This window comes from Temnothorax longispinosus, unplaced genomic scaffold, assembly GCF_030848805.1.
Source record: "Temnothorax longispinosus isolate EJ_2023e unplaced genomic scaffold, Tlon_JGU_v1 HiC_scaffold_469, whole genome shotgun sequence".
Lineage (NCBI taxonomy): Eukaryota > Metazoa > Arthropoda > Insecta > Hymenoptera > Formicidae > Temnothorax > Temnothorax longispinosus.
In genome coordinates this window covers 3,842-8,544 of record NW_027270307.1, presented here as the reverse complement: position 1 = coordinate 8,544, position 4,703 = coordinate 3,842, and the positions used below count along the sequence as shown (strand labels likewise).

The 4,703-nt window shown below is 38.8% G+C and overlaps 1 long non-coding RNA gene across 2 annotated transcripts; it reads left to right on the top strand.

Annotated features, from left to right (window-relative positions):
- The first annotated feature begins 2,511 nt into the window (after positions 1-2,511).
- LOC139824612 (uncharacterized) lies at positions 2,512-4,111 on the top strand. 2 transcript variants are annotated; one of them, XR_011735196.1, is made up of 5 exons: positions 2,512-2,752; positions 2,818-3,057; positions 3,131-3,211; positions 3,530-3,651; positions 3,755-4,111. It is a non-coding gene; the product is annotated as an uncharacterized lncRNA (long non-coding RNA). The 2 variants fall into 2 exon arrangements; XR_011735195.1 differs by having other exon boundaries at positions 2,516-3,057.
- Positions 4,112-4,703: the final 592 nt, after the last annotated feature.

Genomic DNA, 4,703 nt, shown 5'->3' with positions numbered 1-4,703 from the left:
GTGGGAAGAGATAAAAACAGCGATGAATGGTAATATTCTATACTCATAACTTAAGTAGCATGAGATAAGTAGAGAGTCATTAAACATATTTTTGTATTTTTTTTAGATACAATAGACATTGCGACTACAAAGAAAAAATGGAAGTCATTGTGCGATACTTATAGGACGTACAAAATAAACAGCAGAAACCAAGCGGTTCAGCAGGGGGGCCTCACAAAAGAAATGGATGCACTTCAAACGAATAAAGTTTCTTAGCGATTTGCAGCCCGAATCGAGTACGTATTTATGAAATAACAAGCGTACAACATATCTTAATGCAGTAGTATATATTTGTTTATATTCATTGCATGTAAATTTAAAACTGTATGTTACAGAACTGTAACCATTATCGCGACATGTCCCAACGAAGAGTTTAATGATACGACTTTTGATGAACGCAGCAGCAGTGGTCGTGGATCACGTATGTTAATTTATTAATTATTTTCTTATGAAAAGTATTAAAGGAAAATAAAAAATTAAACGATATTGTTACGTAACGATAATGTTACGACATTATTACGTTTCGGAACAGCATGGGTGGTCTGTTTAAATTAATATTATTTTCCTATAAAGTAGTATATCCCAGACCGCACACAATACTTATGATAAATATATTATCTTTTTAAGAATGCGGGCTCGACTAAGGCGAAGGAGCCTCCGTCATCTCCAACGACGTCGAGCACCACGAATGGTAGCACCGCCGGCGGCAACCACGTCGGCAATGGACACGCGCCTCTGAAATGCAGCTACACCTCCTTGATGACCACGTTAATCGAGCAACATTGAAAGCTAAACCGTAGCGTGAGCGAGCCGACGTCGCGCTACAAGACGGAGCTATGTTTTATATAAAAAAATTTTATCGGATTGAAAACTTTTCGAAAAAAATATTTTGTTTTTTTTTAAGAAAAAAAAAATGATGTTTACTCCGAAATTAATATATCTTGAGCAACTTTTAATTTATCATTATTACTTTATTTCAGATTTGTGCCCCGCGAACGATTCTGAGCATTATCAATGGTAGGAAATACACAGACACCTTGCAAGACACTTGCAATAGCGGTCGAACGTCTTGGACAACATTGGAGTCGGAAATATCTGAAATTAACTATTTTGGTAATTATTTTTTATTCACTATTTTGAGGCAATGAATTTCTAATCGATCAATATATAATATCTGTATCTATATGGCACCGTCTCTATCTCACGTGTCGCGTGCCATCTGCCATCTGCCATGTAATAGAATTAGTGGTTAAGATTTTTATTCGTTGTGAATTTTTATCCCCGCCATTAACTTATGTATACACCGCTTTTATTATGTTAACCTTCCGATTTCTACCAACGCTTCACTTACTCACGACATGTCAGAGCGACAGATACATTTTAACACTGCGACTTACTGGTCTGTAATGGTCCGTAAACAAGAATTCGTGATTGTAATTTTAATACTGATACATTGCGTTTTTTAACATATTGCGACTCCGATTCACGGTTTAGAAAGGACAATCGAATCTCTCCTTTCTACCTGGTCTGGTCTTCCAACCTGGGAGTAAACGTCGAAGGTGCGATCGATTCGGAGCATTTGCATATCCTGACAGACTACCGAACATTCGTATGAATTTTAATTTATTGATTTGACTGCGCTTTTCTACTGATTGACTCATTTTATCGCGATTGACTGTAATTTATCGTTTGAAATTTTCATGTATTATTTTCATTTTTACGCTGAAAATGACACAAAAAAGTGTTGAAACGTCCGAATTTGTATTAACTAATATATTTTATTATTGACTTATTTTGATTGCGCATTAATTACCGCGCGTGGCTCTGATTGCCTCTCTCACTCCCCTTTACTTGCTTTATTCAGGAAAGCCTATATTTCGTTTATTTCAATTTTTAATTTATATTTGTGTATGCATATAATTTTTCTTTGCTTAATATTTAAATTATGTACAGATCCATTTGTGAGAAATTCAATGTAGGAAAAGCCACTGCGTTAAATGCTGGAAATTGGAATATCGTTACAATTTTTCCATCTATAATTCGATTCGACGACATGTTTGTTGAAATTCGATCAGGCGTACGGCACTGGCGAGACGGATATAGTGAGAACTGCGTGTAACACTATATTTTCGAGTTGCGGGCGGTTTGGAGTGACTAATTCCGTTGCATTGTTTTTGTATTAATTTTAGAAAAGTTATGGCAAAGTCTTGCCTTCAGAAGTTTCACTTCTAACGCGCGTGGCGACCACGCGTTCATTTTTTTTTTTATTTTGTTTTATTATTTTTATTATTTTATTTATTTATTTATTTATTATTTTACTTTTACATTCGCGATAAATGAACAGCGCGCGAGAGAAGTGATCCGATGTGCCGATGTGGTCGCGCGATGAGCAACGGAACGCTACTTTTACGCGCGAGCATCGTTGTCCCCCCTCACCCTCCCACCGAGATGGGTGTCCTATTCGCGTTGATTGCGACTTCGATAATCGCAACCAGTTCGAGAGTCGCGATCGACGCGAAGAGTGCGAAGACGCCAACGATCGCGACGACGCCTTCGGTCAGTTTGTCAGTTGGACCCTTTCGCGATTGGCATTCTTCTTCTTCTTTTGTTTAATGGCACCCGCCTCTTGTCAGAGACAATACGGCCAAAAAGCTTAAGGGGCGGAATATCGTAACAATAGGCGGAATTTCGTAACACTCGGAAATGTGTATATGTATGCGCGTATGTGTAACTGTGTGTGTATGTCCGCGGTGTCTTGAACTCGGGTTAATGCCGTAGGTTCGTTGGGCCCATGGAACTGCGCGGATCACTTCCCCCTGCGGCCGCGATTGGCATTCAAATTCTCTTCCGCGCCGCGGGTCCAAAGGAAGAGGAAATTTCGGTCCGTCCGGCCGTCGTGCCCACAGCTGCTGTGCTCGCGAGACGGCGAGACTCGCGAGAGCACGATTCGCGAAAGTCCGTGAGATCGGTGAATGGCGCACGGCCGTCCGCTGCGGCCGGCATCGTCGACGTAAACCAGTTGAATATAAACTTTGCCTCCAGACAAAGAGAGTGTGCTCGCATAACTGATATAAGGGTTTATTTGTTGCAGGTTGCGTTGGAAGGAGTCTGCGTGACTGCGTCAATTGACAGAGCGAGTCAATTATTAAGCTCTTTTCATCAAGTCTCCTAGGTGAGTGTTTTAAAGTCATGCTTTTCCTCTATTCTCCTTTGAAAGAAGGGAAACACTGTGAAGCAATAAATTACATTCAGCTGCCAAGGGGAGCTTTCCAGCAAGTGACACAAGCCGACACAAACGTCGTTCTATCTTTCTTTTTTGGCAATGAGTAACAAAGACAAAACGATACCTGTGTCGACTTGTGTCGCTTGCTGGAAAGCTCCCAATATGAATAAGCAGCTTAACTGTGAATGCTGTTTGTTGCCTGTGTTATTATTCCAAAAAACCGAATCAAATTCGCATATATGTTACTTTTATCTTATTGTCTGCTAGATTTCATGTAATGGCACAATAGAAGCTGCACATCTATTTTCATCGAATGCTACTGATGAAAGCATTAAAAAGCAGATCAGTACTTGGCTGGCAGGTGCGACTTTACGACTGAAGCGGAAAACGTAAGTTATATGAATATTCAGTCATGTTTATGTCAGTTTTATATGATTATAAACTACAGTTTTAGATTAGATGTTTGTTTTAAATTGTCTTTCTAATTTTTAGCATGAAAGTGGAAGACAAAGAAAACAAAACGGACGGAGACCCAACATCTTGAATGCGCGGTCTCGAGAGTAGTACATTATTTTTAAAAGAAATTAGTTGTTTTCACGGCTACCTGAAAATCAGTTGTTTTCACGGCTATTCAAAATCAGTTGTTTACACGACTATTCAAAATCAGTTGTTTTCACGGCTACTTGAAATCAATTGTTTTCACGCCTATTCAAAATCACGGCTAAAGGTCGATTCAAACATAATAGTCCAAGATCCCAGGGCTCCCAGACGTAACTTATTTTGTGAAAGACAAATGTGGGACATTGAGTAGTGTTCATATGAACTTTGAATACCTGCGTACCTGCAAAGGTGGTTTAGACGGCCGATTTTACAGGTACCAGGTGAGAAAGGTAAGTAAAATAGGACTAACTAACCTAAATTCTGACGGCTGATTTTTATATATACTTTATAAATATTATTACAAAATAATATTCAACACTGCCAGACACTTTTCGCCGGCCATAACTTCCGCCAGACGCTTTAAAGCTCCCTAAAATAAAAAAAATGAACTTTACTTACATTCTGACGCTTGATTTTTATATATGTTACTTAGCGGACTATTTCAAAACTATATGTGCTTAGCCAGACAAATCGTAAGGGCCAAACAGTCCCCCCAGACACCAAAAACATTCAGCCGTGAGTATGAGCGCGAGAGTACTATGCTCGCGTTTTAGAGCGAGTGAGATATCTATATGTGAACTAATTACCCCTCTTAAACTCAGTCTTATAAGTATCTATGAAGATAAGTCAGAAAAAAACACCGTCCTTTTTTTATTACATTTTCTTCAACAAAAACACACATTTCATCAAAAACAGCTTGATGGAGTTGACGAACATCATGCCACTTTGTTTTAAATTGTTTTTTTCTTTGACGATGTTTTATAAGAATATTCCATTGACA